The 17,406-nt window shown below is 48.0% G+C and overlaps 1 protein-coding gene across 1 annotated transcript in view; it reads left to right on the forward strand.

The window, feature by feature from the left end:
* The first annotated feature begins 7,010 nt into the window (after nt 1-7,010).
* Nucleotides 7,011-17,406, forward strand: part of HIVEP3 (HIVEP zinc finger 3) — a 215,670-nt gene continuing 205,274 nt past the window's right edge. The window contains exon 1 of the mRNA XM_042834637.1: nt 7,011-7,100. The gene's annotated coding sequence lies outside the window, so the exon portion shown is untranslated. The remainder of the gene's footprint in view (nt 7,101-17,406) is intronic.

Below are 17,406 nucleotides of genomic sequence, written 5' to 3' on the forward strand. Positions count from 1 at the left end.
AGGTTACATGAATTATCAAGGGGTAGACTATGAAAAAGTTGAAGTTAATTAGAAATTCAGAACTTGGCCTTCAGCCAAATTGCAGTTTTCTTTCTCTCCTCCCAGTTTGGAACAAAGTTTTTGCTGCAGATCTTAGCCTAAAAATTCAGAATAACTTGTTTAGCTTCTTGTCTACTGTTTATAGCATAATCCAATGAGTTATAAATGCACAGAAGTATTTCAATAAGGCAACTCAAACACAGCAGAAGTTTTCAGTGTCTGGCCTTGAGTTGCTCTCTGTGGATGTTTTCTATCCAGGGTTATCTGTCCTGAATGGAAAAGCTCTCCTTAACGTGTGCATACAAGAAACTGCATCCCAAAAGACTGCAGGAGTGAAACCTCATCATGCAGGTTCCTGCTGCTGAGCTGCAGTATTTGCCATGATGAGCAAGTGATGATGCCCCAAGCCCAGAGACTTTGATAGCACCTGGCCCTGGGCAACCTGATGGAGCCATGGATGTCCCTGTGCATTGCAGAGGGGTTGGACTAGATGGCCTTTGAAGGTCCCTTCCAACTCTACGGATGCTGTGATTCTATGAACTGAAGCAGTGAGGAGGAAGCACCACACCTGGCATCTTACCTTTGTAGACTTGTGCTTTTAGTTCTGAATGTTCAAACTTCAAACGTCAGCTCCCCATCACATTTGCAATCTAAATCCAACCATGAACCCTTGGCATGCAACTTAGACCTGCAGCTTGGACTGCTCCATTCTCCAAAGGTTCTGACTTTAAGGTTATGAGGGACCCAGTCTCAGGCTGTCTCTCTATGGCTGTACCCAAATATGCTGCATCTCCAGGAGACCAGTTCTCAGCTGCTGCTGCTTTATATCCTTCTGAGATGCCGCAGCTCTGAACTGGCAGAACATCCATGCTTTGGGCAAACGTGAAGCCTGAGTGTGAATTGTGGGGAAACGCATTGTGTCCAGTTTTCCAGTCCTGACTAGGAATCACAGAATTGTAGGGGTTGGAAGGGACCTCCAGAGATCATCGAGTCCAACCCCCAAAAGAAGGAAAGAAGCTCCTTGCTGCATCAGAAATATGTTTGCCTCTGGAGCAGAACAGAATTGACACCTAGAGCTATAAAATACAGTTCTTAGTAGCTGGTGGGTCTTATTATTTTTCTGCAAACAAAGCTTCTGTCCTTGGGTTTTTCAGCTTGGCAAGTCTTTCCTCTGCACAGTGCTGTGCTGGCACGAGCCCATGGCTGCACAGCGCATCCTCCAGCAGCAGCAGGGTGGGAAGGAGAGGCTGTGTGGCATACAGGCTTCTGTTCCACTGCATGCTGCTCCAGCATGGCAACATAAAATAAACATGTTTATGCTGGGAGTTAAAATAATAACGATAATTAAAAAAAAAAAAAAATCAAACAAAAAAAACCTCCCAACAATTATTTGAAGACCAGAATTCTTAAAACTTAATCAACCCAAATGATGGATCTGTGATAAATGTCAGCTGCAGGCCCAACTGAGACTGCAGGCTGTCCAACTCAATGCTTGCAGCAGAGGTCACAGTCAAAACCTGCAGACTCTTTCCCCAGTAACTCAAGATATGACTCTCCCCATTGCTCATCTGCCCTCCCATGCATATTCCTAAGCAGATGATTCTGTGATAAAGCAGCGAGGGACCATTAATATCTGCACAGCTTTGATGTCCTCAGGGAATAGTGCTACCAAACCTTGCAGTGCTTTTGCTGCCTTTTTTTTTTTGTGTTGGATCCCAGATGAGGAGCAGGTATTCCTGTTTATCATCCCGTGTCTTCAAGGGGAGAGCAGCCGTGGAGCCCCAGGTGTGCACGGCAAGGACGGCTGCCTCGTGCCCTGCTCAAAACACCTCAGGATAGGAAAGCAATACACTCCCTATTCCACCTTAATGGTTTTATAATCACCCCCCAGCCTTCGTTTTATTCTTCTGCCCATTCACTATTTTAATTATGATTTTTTTTAATCTCCCCGGGCACTGAAACCTCTTGGATTTTGCCTTTTGGTTCAGTTATTTCGGGAACTCATTAAATGCCCAGGTCACGTGCTTGTTATTAGAAAGTGAAAACAAGTCCCTGGCTGTGCCATGGGAGAGACTTCATGGTGAATTACCGTAGTTAAGTAGTGGCTTAACAGCTTGAGACTCTTCTAACATTAGGCAGGGTTTTTTTAGACCCTTAATGCATGGCAGATTATGATGCTTTCGTTACTGAATGGTATGAGGTTATTGTCTGTGGTTGCCTTAATATGGCTCTTTGTAGAGGGATAACATGCAATCCTGTGCACGCTGTAGAGGAATTAGGTAATGTTCTCTGTTCGACGACAACAAGGAATGATTTAAATCTAGGGGGAAAAAAAACCCCACAATAATAAGCAAAACTCATCCTACTACTTAGCTACTTTTACAGATCTTTCTAATAGGATTCAGACTGGAAGCGAAGTTGAATTGTGATGTGATTCATCAAAGTCTAAATTTCACTGGAGTGCCATACATAGGTAAAACTATTTGCTCTGAGTTGTTGCTCTCATGCCATTCCTCCCCACATTGAGATCACTGAAGGCTGTTGTGAAGCTGGGGCATCACAAAACCCTACAAGTTGCTTTAAGGAACATCGTTTGGAGGCTGGACTTGATGATCTCCAGAGATCCCTTCCAAGCCCTACAATCCTGTGATCACAGCTGGTAGTGGGACAGCAGAGAGTGTTAATTATAATTATGTGTAATGCTGCATTGTAATTATGACTCTGATCTATGAACTGGGTAGAGCAAGAATCCAAAGGTCTGCAGAATTCTGTTCTTTAACCTATGACTGTAGGTTGATGTGCTCATTCCGGATGCATGGACAGGTGTGCATGCTAAGAGAGCTGTATTCTAAAGTGAGGGCAGGTGATGGGAATCCAAGGTAAACGTGTGAATACTCTCAAGTGTGTACCTGGAGTTTGTTGCAGTTGGCAATAGGCTCAGTTTGCTCAGGAATCCTTTTATCTCTTATCAAACTGTGCTCTCTTAAACTTCAAATGAGCCAGGTTGGGTAACGTCCTCTGCAAAGTGGTTTGGGTTCTTCAGTGCAGCATCTCCCTTGCTGGCGTTCCATCCCTCCTGACCAACCCTGGGACACCTGTTAGGTTCCTGGGCCATGCTTTGCCTTTATCTTTGTTTCCTCCTAAAGAGTGCAGGAAGAAAAATGGCAGAACAGCCAGCATTCCTTGCCTTTCCATAGGAACACAGAATCAGGAAGGTTGGAAAAGACCTCTGAGATCCCCAGATCTCACCCCAACACACCCCACCATGCCCACTGCCCACATCCCTCAGTGCCAAATCCCCACGTTTCTGGAACACCTCCATGGACCCCACCACTCCCTGTGCATCCTGTGCCAATGCATCACCACTCCTTCTGAGCAGAAATTGTTCCTGATATCCTCCCCTGAGACAACTTAAGGCCATCACCTCTCATCCTAACAAGACCCAAAGAGCTTTAGTAATGCTGGTATCCAAAGGAAATGGAAATTTGTGCTAACAGTGGAGCAGGACAACTTAATACATACTTAGGAAAAAAAAAAAAAGGCAAAAACAAAAGCAGCAAGCAGCATGTGAGAATCCATAGTAATTTTTTTCCCCAGATAAATGCCCATTTAATGTCAGAGCCAAAGCACTGAGCTCATCCTCGTCCTGCTGAGATGCGCACCTGACTGTGCGTACTGCATACACAGCACTGGAAATGGATGCTGTGCAGTGCATGGGGGAATATTTCCTTTTGCAAATAATCCCAGTGCTCAGGACAAGCTCCAACCCAGCTGTTCTCTGCCTGTGAACTTCCCCACTTGGTTGGGGCTGAAACAGCTTAGTGTTTCCAAAGCACAAGGCAATGTCAAATAGCTTTGAATAAATAAGAAGATCTGTATTAAATAACAAACAGGGGCAAACAGTGTGAAGGTAATTGGTCCAAAGCACTTGCATGCTGTATGCGTGCTGTTTTCTGTAAGAAGGGCTGATGCAAACTCAACATGGCACACATGAAAAGGATTAAAACCTCATTAACTAATTGCTTTCAGGATGAGTTTATTGAGGCCTGTTTCTGGAGAGGATCAGGTGGTTGTGTTCTGCTGGTGTTGTTGCAACTCCTTGCTGCCTTCTAGCACCTGGAGGTAGAGCTTGAATGGTCATGAATGTGAGGATCATGCATAGAAGCTGGAGGACTCAGACACCTCTGAACCTTCCTAATGGACTTGGTTTAGTGGGCAGTGTTGGTGCTTGGTTAGGCTCAGTGATCTTAGAGGTCTCTTCCAACTGTAATGATTCTGTGATTCTAATCAAGGCAGGAGCAACACGGAGGCAGTCTGCACGGAGAAGCTGTTAGCAGGGCTTCTTTTCAGCATCCTGCTGTGCTTGGAGGCTTCTCGTTGGGATTTTGTGAGGGATAACAGGATTCAATCCTTTCCTTCCCCCTGTGCAGCTCCTTGGGACTCCCGAAAGTGGAGACAGTACTAAAAGGACATAAAAATATTAGGCAGAGTCCAAAGGAGGGCTGTGGAGGTGGGGAAAGGTTGGGCTGTGCACCACCGTTCAGTGCTCAGTTATGGATCAGTCCTGTACCAGCAGAGCCTCGAGCTGCCTCCTGCAAATGGCTCAGGCTGGCAGATGTGACAAAAAGAAATCCAAAGAGGGAATTAAAACACAAAGAGGTGTCCAGCGTGAGGCTGAGAGTGGTTTGGGGGCTCAATAGCCTGGTTATCTCACTTTCTTCCCTCTTGCTGCACTTGTTTCAATGCCTACAGTGACACACAGTGGTGATGAGTTCTGTGGTGCCAGAGCTCTGCCTGAGCTGTGCCCTGGGCTGCAGGCTGCTTAGAATTTGGCCAGACAAGGAGGCTTTGGTTTTACCTCTTCCAACACATCACCTGCTTGTTACAGCTTTTTCTCACGATCAGCAGAGAGCTCTGGGTTTCATAAGCTGATTTATGCCACCAGTGCCACGTTCAAATCCTCTTTGTTTGTTTTTCTGTCATAATGCAATTTTTTATCCCTGTGTAAGCAGCAATGGCATAAGATACAGAGTTCTGCCTGGCGTGTTTCTTCTGCTCTTTATGCTCCTGGGAGCCACCAGGAAAGTGCTGCTCATCTGCTCCTTAAGAGAAGTCTTCCTGCATATTCCCCATCTGCTTCTGGATGTGGTGTTTGCACAGGAGGTAGATAGCAGTTTTCACAAGGATTTTTTTTTTTTTTTTTTTCCTAGCACGTCATTGCTTCATTTCCCAAGAAAATTCTGATTTTTTTCCTTCCCCCCCTCCCCCCCCCATCCAAACTCCCATTCAAAGAACAATTAGATGAAGCATTGGGCTGCCTGCCTGCTTGAGCCATTGCTGCACGTTTGGTAGCTTCAACCTGAGCAATCCCAGCTTCTCCACCTATTAAGATAACCGTGCTGATAAGCTTGGTCTTGAAAGGTCTGAAAGGTGCGTGCAATCTCCCTCCTCTGGAAATTGCTCCTCGCTGGTGTGTGGGTCAAGGTCAAGCTGCTGGCAGCCCGCATCCATCTGGAGTGCTGCCAGAGGGGTTGACAAACCTCTTTTTCTCCTATTTGAGAAGCAGCTCCTTGCTCCCTCAGGCTGTGTTTGCAGGAGGACCCTGGGGGCAGTGGGTGGGCAGTGATGCTGGGCTGCTCCTGACATTTTTTCCGCCCGCCAGTGCTCAGCCAATTGGTGAGGCTGGAGCAGCGACACATGAAATATGATGAATTTCAGCTGGGGGGGGTGGAGGGAGGACTGCCTGCTCCTTGGTTTGCACGCTGGGGGCTGCAGGGAATGGCCCTTTGCTGACTGCTCCCTGCCCAGGAGAATGCAATTGGCAGCCTGGTGCTGGGGGCACCGGGACACCCCCAGGGTGCTGAGCTTTGGGATACAGTGCTGCAGGGGGAGCTGACCCCCCCCCCCCCCCCCCCCCCCCCAACTCTGTGCTGTCCCCAGGGAACTGCGTTGTTAGAGGAGGAGCAGTTTTGGAGGGGCTTTGGTTTGGTTCGTTAAACCGAAATCCCACCTCCTGGAGAATGCTTTATTGCCGTGCCAGAGCTGCTGGGTTCAAACTTTGCAGTCTGATCCTCGGTTTGATGGGAAGCACTTGACAGAGCCGTGCTGTGTTAACCCTCACACAGCACCCTGGGACCGAAACTGTTAATACCAAAAATTCAGTTGTAACCAATTCAACCCGGATCAGGAGCGGCCGCGCAGCTCCCTGAATCGCATCCAGCAGCTGTTCATTTTTATAATGACTGTGCATTTATCCAAGAGCCGAGTGGCAAGTTCTCTGTTTATTATTATTCCCCCCAGTGGGGAGGGCTGGGGGGGGGGGGGGAGCGAATCCTATTAGAAAAAAATATATCTCTAATAATATTAATGAAGAAGGGCTGCTCACGCAAACCACACCTCCTCCTTTGCTCCGGCTGTGCCACCACTGCCGCTTTATTAATTTATTTGTGCTGCGAGCGATGGTCCTCCAGAAGTGATAATTGGTGCACTGTATCTTTAAAAGGTTAAAACCCTTTTCAAAAAGGCCCAGACTCATAGTGGGAAAAGACAAGAGAGGCTTTGGCTGGCTTTGGATCCAGAAAACAGCTGCTGATTAGAGGCTGCGTCTTCAGGCTGAATTTATTACATATTTTTCAGCAGCAGGGATTCTAGGAGGAAGCTTCCGTTTGGGTTTCTTGAGCACGGTTTATTTTTATTCAGAGGAATAACAGAGGAAGGATTTGTTCCGGCTGGAGCATGCTCACAACCTGCAAGATCTCCCATTATTAAACTGCCTACTTTGGGGCTTTAATATACATGTGTGTTTTTTTTTTTTCCCTTTTTTTTTTTTTTTTTTTTTTTTGGGTTTTTTTTTTTTTGGCGGGGGGACCCCCTCCTTTCTCTATTTTTTTTTTTTTTTTTTAATAATTTATTTCGAAAGAAAGCTGATCTCGTAATGAGCTTTCTCCTTCCTCACTCGAAACAGGTGCTAATGAAAGAATGCAAATAGCACCGCCTGAGCCGAACATCTCATAAAGACGGGAGCAGCGCGGAGCGCGGATCGCTGCCGGCCCCCACCCCAGGTAGGCACCCGGTTATTTGTCGTGGCGTTTTGCAGATGGTCCCCCCCCCCCCCCCCCAACCCCCAGCTCCTCACTGTGGCCGCACAGCGATTCCATTTTGCTTCCCCCGAAAGGTGTCAGGTTGCTGCTGCGTGCGACCGCGTACGGGCGATAAGCGGGCATACAGACGTGTGCGCATCGCCGGGCTGATCGCTGGCTGCGCTCCCCGCCGTGCTCACCTCGGAGCTGTCACGGCCACCCCGTCACCCCGTCCTCACCGCCGCTCCTCTGCCTGCCTTCTCCCTCTTGGCGCATGAATTCATCGTCCGCTGACAGCAACTTCATTTTCTGGCGGTGCGAGTGGGCCGCTAGGATTTCTGCCCCCGGCAGCGTGGGGCTGCTCGCCCTCCTGGGCGATGCGGGGCGGCCCTGCTCCCTTCCCACCCTCCCTTTAGGAGCACAGACTGCTGTTACTACGGCGCCCATACGCGGGTTTTTATTTGTTGTTAACGCTGATATTTTAACACGGCCCCGAATACCCTTCTGCCTGCACAAAGCCTTCCAACGTTGCTTTTTATTTGCGTGTCGGCATCCGGGATGTGATCCTCAGAGGTTTGTCCTTTGCTGGCAGCAGGAGGTTTCCCTCGGCTCGGCGGTGCAGCAGCTCCATGCAGCACTGCTCTGCTCTTTGCTCACCCTCCAGCTTTTCCGCTCTGCTCTCCTCCAGCTGCACGCTTGGGTTTGCAGCAGGGACTGCAGTGGCCTCTCCAATGGCCCAATCCTGCCCTCCCTGGGATCCATCCGGCCACGTGAACCTCCAAGGGCACAAAATCAGCCCTTTGTCTGCAGTTGGTGTTTCTGTCATCTCGATGTATCGCTCCTCTGTCTGCACGCAGTTTTTTTGGCCGTTAAGGAAAGCCAGCAAAAAGTTTACCCTGATTAATTGTGCGAACTGAGAGTGGGCAGCGCATGAAATAAAACACGTATTTTATACAAACAACCCCTTGGGGGCTTCCTAGAAAGAGAACTTGTGAATATTTAACCTGACAGATACAAGGTAATCAAACTTGAATATGCACCCTCCCCCCCCCCTTCTTCCAAAAGCAAATAATTGTTAATTAAGAGCTTGATGTGGGGTGCGTGCGGACGAACATGATTAAAATATGATTAAAATATGCTTTTGACCCATGGTGGGGAGATACTCTTCCAGGGCTGGTTTTTGGCTGTGCTGCTCACAAGGACAGGCAGAGGGGTCCCAGACTCTGGGGCTGTTGTCCCATGTCCCCCAGTGAGCACATCCTTCCCTGCCCCATCTCTGGGCATCTAGAAATGGCAAATCCAGTGAGAGGGAAGTGTGTTTCTCCCCTAGATCTTATGCTCCGTTGTGCTGGGCCAGCTGTGCTCAGCTCTTGCTGGTTCTCAGTGCCATGCCAACAAACACGTGTGCCCAATGCCGTGCTGTCATTGCTTTGCTTCTTATTATTTTTTGGAGACTTGTTCTTAATTGAGACTTGTTTTTAATCGAGTGGATGCAAGCCTTCCCAGCTGTGATGGAACATAGAGGCTTCTTGGTCTGTTTCCTCTTCCTGCTTGCTCTGTGGGTATTCTGTGAGCTGGTGCCATGTGGGATGTTGCTACCTGTCTGAGGCTTGCTCAGGTCATCAGTGCTGGTGGGAAATGGTTTGGTTGAGAAAGCCAAGCACTTTGGGGACTGAGGAAGGGGAATTGGCTTCCTTCCTAATAACCATCCCCACGTGTTGCCTCATGATGATAGCAGGCATCAGCTCCTGCTCTTGGGATGCCAAAACCCTCTGTTGCTTTGCTCAACCCCACCAACCCTCCCAGCAACTGGAGTGGGACACACAAATCTTGCGTCTCGCTGCAGGAGCTGATGCTCCTCTGCAGACCTGGCTGCAGCTGGCACCACGTGGAGCTGCTCCCATGGAGTACCGTGGTGGGAGCTGGAGGGCCAGCATCCGTCTGACTTCTGTTCCTTGATCAGCTCCTGAGAAAGGGAAGTGAAACACACAGACTGTCACTCCCCGAGGAGCCCCAGTCACCCGATGCCATCGTGCTTGCAAAGGAAGCTGTTAATTATTTTGCTGGAAACGGTTGTAAACTTCTGTAAACGCATACAATGTGGCTTTCAGATGGGTTTTTCAGCATTCGTGGTTCATTTTATGGAAGATACTGCAGCTAGCTTGCTCAATTGTGCTGTGCAGTAGGGATATCTGCTGGGGGAGCTGATTGCTGTAGGTGGGTCATGGATCCCTCCAGGGCTCAGTTCCTTGGGTACAGCATAGTTCTGGATTCCTGCCTGGTTTGGCAATTACCACAAATCTCAGCTATCTCTATGCGTGACATGGATCTGATGAGGAAGGTACCAGTGCCAGGAGAGAGCAGTAACCCAGTATTGACCTAAACCCATCATTTTAAATTGGACCGGCTAGGAGAGAGCCTCTGCCTTATGCTGGTAGGAGCCCAAAGCACACTGGTCTTTTTGGCTAAAAAAAATACCTCATTTCTCCATGGAAAGCTAAATACCTGCAGCTGGCCTGGCTGTGGCACTGGTTAGGATGGATGCATCAAGGAGTATGAGTATAGCATCCCAGCATGTTGATTTACAGGGTGGTTTGAAGGTGCATGTGGTTATCTGAAGATCAGAGGAGTGCTGGTTTTTGCTTATCCATATTTAACCACATTGCTGCAAAATAGATGGCAGAATTCGTAGCCCGGATCTCCTCAGTTAGTTTTCTAAAAAGCTTGGAAACTTTTATTTCAAGAATGGAAATGTACCAGCTATGCAAGTCATGGATTTGCTCCACTCTGATCTCAGTGGTGATCTGAGGTGGGGGGAAGAAAGCAGCACGGCCTTTTTTGTTCCCATTTAACCTTTCTGCGTCTTACTTTCTCTTCTGTGTGGGAAATGGGGAGGTGGGAGGGGGAGCCCATTGGCCAAGATCTCAGTGTGAGTCCCTGGCAGACTGAAAATACGAGTAATAAGTTTTGACTCTAAGCTCCAACTGCAGACAGCAGTGCTTGCTTGCTGGGCCAGCACCAGTAGGAGAGGGAAACGCATGGGGGGAGGCACACATCTGACTGCACGGATAATCCAGATGGTTGGATGTGGTTTAGTGCACAGATGATGCTGAGAGCAGCCCAGGCTCCTGGGGTTGTGGTGGGGTCTGGGCTGCTGGGAGGTGAATGTGGCAACCAGTTGCTGTCACCAGAAGCTGTACATGGTGTGGACAGCTTGGGGTCTCAGCAAGCTGCGTGTGAAAGCTCTCATGACTGGAGGACGTGGGACACTGCTGGCATCCCCTGAGAGCAGAGGGAGTCCCAGAAATAGATGCAGGGATGGTCCCAGCCCGAGGTTGGGCTGGATGTGTTGTGACCCAGGATGCCCTAAGGACTCTGACCCTAATGGCGCCGGCTGCTGAGCATCACCCTGCAGCTGGAAGGGGAGAATCCCACAGCCCTGCTGCTCCATGGCTCCTGAGTGGGGATCCCATGGGATGTTGGATGTGCTGACCACCCCCTCGAGCACCCCAGATGTTTCACAGCTGGGACAAAAAATGCAACAGAGAGGCTGCCCCTCGCTTCCCCTGCCATGTGCCATCTCTTCGTTCTGGCAGCTCTTGATGTGGGATGCATGGGCATCTCTGAGAGGAGCTCGGTCGATGAAGTCTGGTCGAGGAGGTGACCGCGGGTGGCTGGACCATCTCCCATGGCTCTACAGGAAGGGCTCAGGGCTGCTGCTGACTCATGGCCCCCGCTTGGGGGCTGCCGGGAAAATGGAGTGAGTAAACCCTGATGTAAGGAGTAATCTGTTGAAAATAATTCACTGCGGAATTCATCGTTCTGTTCTGTGAGTGAGAAAGGCGAGCGCTGCTTGTAATGATGTCAGGATGATCTCAGAGTCCTTCAAAGCACACCTCCACTGCAAACAAAACTTTTAACCCCCTTTTTTCAGCTGCCCTTTGAGTTGAAGCATGTTATACCTACCCCTGGTGGGTGTTGCTGCAGAATGATAAATTTTAAATCAAAAGGTCTAGAAGGCTTGGAATAAGCAAAGGAAAAATTGAGAGGGGTTTGGTTAGAACTTGTGTGGTCTCCCAAATAAACCTCATGTGCAGGAGAGACGCCGGGAGGTGCCCAGCTGTGCAAGCAGCATCCCCTCCTGCCCCAGTGCTGGTTTATCTCACCTGCATCCGTCCTACATCCTCTATTTCCAAGGAGTTCCCAGTCCTCACAAGCCAGTTCCCATTTTCCCACAGGTTTCAGTCCCCCAGAACGCATTTGTTGGCCCTGACTCTGTGTTGGTTGTTGCAGTCAGGTTGGCACTCCTGCATGTTGCAGGTGTCCCCGTGCTGACATCCTGCTTTTAGTTGCTTAACTCGTATTCCCACCCTGAATTTTGTTTTCGGTTCTGGCATCTTAGTGAATTTTATAGGAGCGTGAAAACTGTTGAGCTGAACGGATGGTTTTGTTTTTAATGGCCGTACCAAAGCAGTCTGGTCAGGTTTCTGCAGAAAGTTATGTGCTGTATTTGCTAGAAGTGGATGCTGTGTGCAACCTGGCATGGCCTGCACATCTCCAGCAAGCACGGGCAACTTCTCATAGTTTAATTATAGCCAGAGCAAAGGATGTGCCCTTCAGCTGGGGCAGAAAATGTTCTTTTACTCCTCTGTTAAGCTGTGGATTAAGAGTTGATGGGATTTGCTTTTCCTCTTGTGAGGACGTGGTGCTGAAGTGGCGTGGAAGCAGAAGTTGTGCTGTAAGTTGTGCTCCTTGGTTGGATGTTGCTTCAAGTTATTCTTCCTCCTCTTTGTGTGCCCGAAAAGCCACGCGTGTGCTCTGCTAGGAAGATATGAAGACAAATGGCATAGGTGGTGTGAGTGGCTGGGTAAGATCTGGGTTACTATTAGCAGTGCTGGTGTAAGACAGCAGTGACTTTCAGTCACACTTCTTCCTCTGCCTTCATTGTGCACCAGTAAGAGGCATAACTGAGGTGATCAGAGGGCTGGGGCACCTCTGTTATGAGGACAGGTTGAGGGAATGGGGCTTGTTTAGCTTGGAGAAGAGAAGGCTCCAGGGAGACCTCATTGTGGCCTTCCAGTACTTGAAGGGAGCAGATGAACAGGAGGGGGAACGGCTGTTTGTGAGGGTCGGTAGTGACAGGACAAGGGGAATGGTTTTAAATTAAGAGAAGGGAGGTTTAGGTTGGATATGAGGAAGAAGTTTTTCCCCCAGAGGGTGGTGAGGCAGTGGCACAGGTTGCCCAAGGAGGCTGTGGATGCCCCATCCCTGCAGGCATACAAGGCCAGGCTGGATGTGGCTCTGGGCAGCCTGGGCTGCTGGTTGGCGACCTGCACACAGCAGGGGGTTGGAACTGGATGAGCACTGTGGGCCTTTGCAACCCAGGCCATTCTGTGGTTCTATCATAACATCAGTCTTTGTGTTCCATCCCCTTAAGGAAGTGCTTTGTGGGATCCTGGTGTTGTTGGGGATACCAGGGTGCTTTATGGTGGGGGGAGGGGAGCAAAGGAGATGCCTTTCCATGAACTGTGCAGAAAGTTGGACTGGGCTGTGTACGTGAGGGTAATGCAGGGAAGATCTCCATCCTTGCTTCAGGTCTTAGTGGTACAGCTTATATTTCCATGCCCTGCTTTGAACAGCTCTATGTCAACCAGCAGAGATCGATGCTCCAAAATGCCAATAATATAAATAGCAGCAGATCTGAAAGTGTTCTGCAAAACAAACTTGCACAAGGAATACCAGCAAGGTAGCAAAATTCCAAGAACACCCAATCTACCAAAAGTACGGCTGAGTAGTGAGTGCAGGAATGAGGTGAGTTAGGGTAGAGCTCAGCAAAGGCTCTAATTTGTGTGCCTTCAGCTGTCAGGACCTGTATTCCTCTCCATACATCAGGGTGCTGTGGGGTTGATTTCCATCCTGAGCTCATTGGTTCTCAGCGCTGTCTCCTGGTGTGATGCTGCTGCTTGTGAAGATCTTTCCAGATCATATGATGGAGATGGAGATAACTATAACAAAGATGCAGATTTCCATTGCTGTTTCTTGCAGAGTTTATGTTTCTTCTCAGTCAGGTGGGGTTTGCTCAGTTTTGCCATTGCAAAGGCTTCTCAAGGTCTGAAGTGATGTAGTCCCAAATCAGAAATACATACTGGGATAAATGACTTGATTATGAGAAACCTTCTTTGGTTCTGCATGGCTGAATAACCATAAAATGAACCAGGTACTCAATAGAAAACTGCAAAGGGGACAAAGGGGGGGGCCCCCCCCATGCGCACATTGATACCACATAAAGGTTGCAAAGTTAAGCAGTCAAAAAATGGAACAAGTGTTTGGTTGAATAAGCAATCCCAACTTCCCCGTGTGTGCACAGTGTTTATCAGATAGAGAGCAATCTTGTCTTACTTACAGCTCTCAATAAATAGATATCTAAGATGAGCTCGGTCATGTATGAGCTCGGTCATGTAATTAAAGACTTTTGACACATGGCCAGATGCTCTGCCTTTATGTTTGTGTAAATGAGAGCAGAGGGTGTCTGTGCACCACTCTGCCTGTGCTCAAGTGGCTTCAAAATAGGCTCTTTGTGCATCTAGGTGTCCCAGAGGGATGGGACTGTCCCCTGTGCAGGAAGGGAAAGGGAGAAATCCCAATTATCTGGCCAGGTCTGTTTGTGCAAAAGGTTATGAAAGGTGTGCTCTGCAGACGGGGGGGGGGGGTTGCACTGATTTTGCAGGCAGGGTTTCAGGGATGAAATTCTAGCTCCCCAGGGGATGGGCAGTGACTCTGTGGGAGGTGGCTTGGGCAGTATTTGGAGCCCATCTGAAGAGACACAGAAGAACAGAGCAGGCCTGTCCTTTGAGAGCTCTGCTGGCTGCATGGGCTCCTGCACACTGCAGTCTGCAGGGATTGCTTGAGGTAAGGACCTGTTTGGCCAATGGCACCCCATGAGCACCTTGGCTTTCCTACCCCCCACGTCCATGATGGCTGTAATCCTATGAGAAGTGACTGACTTTGTACAGAGGATTGTTGGAAGGAGGGAGGGGACAACAGAACGTGTAGGGTTTGTGTTACTGTCACGGGGAGGAATTGCTGCGATGAGTTTCATGTCACTTATGGTACATTCTTCTTCTTTTAAGATGACAGATCTCCATGCTTTACCTAGGGCGTGCTGCTCCCCAAACCCAAACTCATGCCAGTAGAAGTCATCCATGAAGTTGGTATTTGTAGACTTAGCCTTGCCTGACTTTGACTTGGAGTGTTGCAAACCAAGTTTTATTCCTGTGTACGTATTTCTGTATTTGCACTACATCCAAGAGGTGGTTTGACGAGCTCCTGCAAATAACCCCACTTATTTTTGGGGAATGTTTTTTAGTAGTCTAAACCTTTCTAAAACCTTAAAGCTCCATAAGCAGCTTAAACCAATCTAAAGCCTTAGATCATTTTAAACAGCTTGTGCCAATAGAAGGACTTGGATTATCTTAAATGCCTTAAAGAGATCTAAAGCTTTAGTGAAAGAATTTGGCCAGTCTTGGATTTGCTTGGTGGTTTGATTGGATTTCATGGGCATGTTGGTCACCACTGGGTCACTGCCCAACCGCTGCTGGGGAAGACACCCTGATTTTCTCTATCCTGTGATTTTGGGTATTTGAGGGGCTGATGTTTAAACACAGAAGTAAATCCCGAATCTTTAACCTTAACTCTGCCCTCAAGTGAAGATCATCTGTAACTTCTGTATGCTGTCCCAGGTTCGTTTGGCTAAATATATGTCTAACTTGAGAGAGAAAATATGTTCTATTGCACCAATTAAGGATTCTCAAAGAATTGTGATGGCCTGAATTGTCCTTTGCAGTTTAGATTCTTATCACTTGCTTATAGAGCTTTGAAAATCTGATCTTAAGACTTGGCGGCTTAATTAAAGGCCTTTAAAAATGTACAGAAATGAAGGAATGAGTCCAGACTGTGACTTCAGTTAATTTGGACGTTCTCTAATTATTGCTTGCTTTGTGCTACAGCATCATCACAGTGTGAACATAGGATCTAACACTTCCTTCACTTGGCAAGAGCAAATCATAAGTAATTCAGGCTCAGGGTTTGGGGGGCTCTTCCTTTGTGCTTTATCTTATTTTTGTAATTTAAATGAGATGAATTTTTCCTTGCATGTCAGCCAGCCTTTAAGGCTGAGTTATTTGATTTCCCTTTGAGCGCAGTGGCACCGAAGGTTTTTTTACTCCCATTGACAGGTGGAGTAGCATCCTCAGGAATTATTTCATTAGAAGATACATCAATAATGGTACCAGATACATATGAAGACAGCATCAGAGCAGAAATTTTCTGCTCAAACGCCTTAACCAAGAGAAGGAGCTGATGCACTTCTTTTGCTGAGTGCTTGGACGTGGAGCTGAATCCTGCTGAGCTCTGCCATGAGCAGTGTCTGCCTTCAATCCCTGCTCTATGCAAACAAAGCAGTTTTGTGCAGATCTGATGTGGGGCAGCATTTTAGATCTTCCTTGTGTTATAACTGCTTGAACTCGTAAGAAAGCTAAGAACAAGTTTTGGTTTCAATTTTAGATACGGCTGTTTTCTCAGGTTTAAGTGTTGGTCTGCTAACAGGTTGTTCTCAGTGAGGCTGCTAAAAAGTTCCAATCTCCTGCATTTTATTCACTTTACTTATTCATTTATTCATAGAAATGGGGAGTGCTTGTTGGAAGGTGAACTGCTTTTCCTTTCAACTTGCCACACAGAATTCTTTTGCAGATGGTATCATTCCTACTTCATACTTACAGCAAGAAGCATGACTGCTAGCTCAGCACCTGAGAATATCTGGTGGAAAATTCTGGGATTTTACACTTAATAACACTTATTTTTTAAGTAAATTACCAAAAAAATAAAAAACCCAACCCAATCTCTACTGTAAAATGCATCCATAAATTCCAGGGCTGTGCTCAGTGCTGGAGTCTCACTGTGGCTCAGGCAGCTTGCCCTGGTCCTGCTCTCTGCTACGTGATAAATAAAGTTCCTTTCCTTCCTTAGAATATCTGACCCAGGGAGTTCAGGATGAAGTTTGTTAGAAATGTAAACAGGCTGCAGCTGGGTAAACCGCTGCTGAATCAGGGCAGGGAGCAGAGCAGCCTTTTAAATCTGGTTCTGTTTTTCCCCACCGCTGACCTGGTGCTGGGGACTGGATCTGCTTCTGTCGCCAAACTGCAGTGCTGTGGACCTCTGTACCCTCGTGTCTGTGTCTGCTTGGGTGAAACAGGGTGAGCTCTTAGCTTTCCTGCTGTCTGTCAGGAGCAAGTGCTGGGTTTGGAGCTGGTGAAAAGCTGTGGAGCGCCCGCTTCCCTCTCCATGGCAGCTTGGTGCAATTACTTGTTTTACCTCGCTTAGCCCCTTTTACTTTTTTTTTCTGCTTTATCTCCTTTGCTCCAAGCTCTTGAGCGCTCTCAGCTCTGCTTGCCTCTGCCTGGAGGCTCGAAGCAAAACCAAAGCAGCCAGTGCAGAAATTCCCTATTGCATCCTCTTGCTCTCAATACCCTGTCCCATATTCTGTGCCGTTCACAGCTATAAGATAGAATGATTCCTAGTGCTGTTTATTAGTAGAAAAACAAAAGAAAGGTCTCTTCTTCTCCCTTGGATGTTTTCTATCCCCTCCCAGGAATGGGTCAGGCACCCATGTGCGCCAGTTGCAGAGAGCCCCACTGAGCACAAAACAGTCCTGGGGTTTTGCATGGACAGAAGCAGCTGCAGATGGGAATTGCCATCAAGCAGTGCTAAAGCAAGAGTTAAATAGGTTTGATACAAACTGTAGTGAGGCTTCTGTGGCTGTTTTACTGAAACATCTATGGCTGGTGTGTGTGTCACCTCAGAGCAGCCTCTGTGTCCCCAGTTTGCTTTGAGGCCAGGTGAGACCCTAAAAGTGGGCCTGAATGCAGATGGACTGGGGTTGGTACAAGCATTGCTCACTTCTGCCCTCGCCCTTAGGGGGTGCAGAGAATAGTTTGAGGTATAGAGGGCTGTAGCAGAGAGCCCTGCTGCAGGCTGGAAGGTACCCAGGCCTCAGTTTGCTCCCACATGCAAACTGCAGCAGCACAAACAAGTTGGTGATAATCCACCCAGCAATCTGGCATCTTCCTTGGAAAGGGCCCTGATTTCAGAAAGTATCGCTGTCCAGAACAGTGTTCAAGCATGTGCCTGCCTGTAAGCGTGAATTTAATTGCCATCCTGCAGAATGTTGTGCTTAATCATCTTCCTTGGTGCTGCTTCTGACTCAGGGTTGCTGTTGGCATCCTGCAGGGTG

This window comes from Centrocercus urophasianus, unplaced genomic scaffold (assembly GCF_019232065.1).
Source record: "Centrocercus urophasianus isolate 14NV4802_14NV808 unplaced genomic scaffold, USGS_Curo_1.0 seq_48, whole genome shotgun sequence".
Taxonomy (NCBI): Eukaryota; Metazoa; Chordata; class Aves; order Galliformes; family Phasianidae; genus Centrocercus; species Centrocercus urophasianus.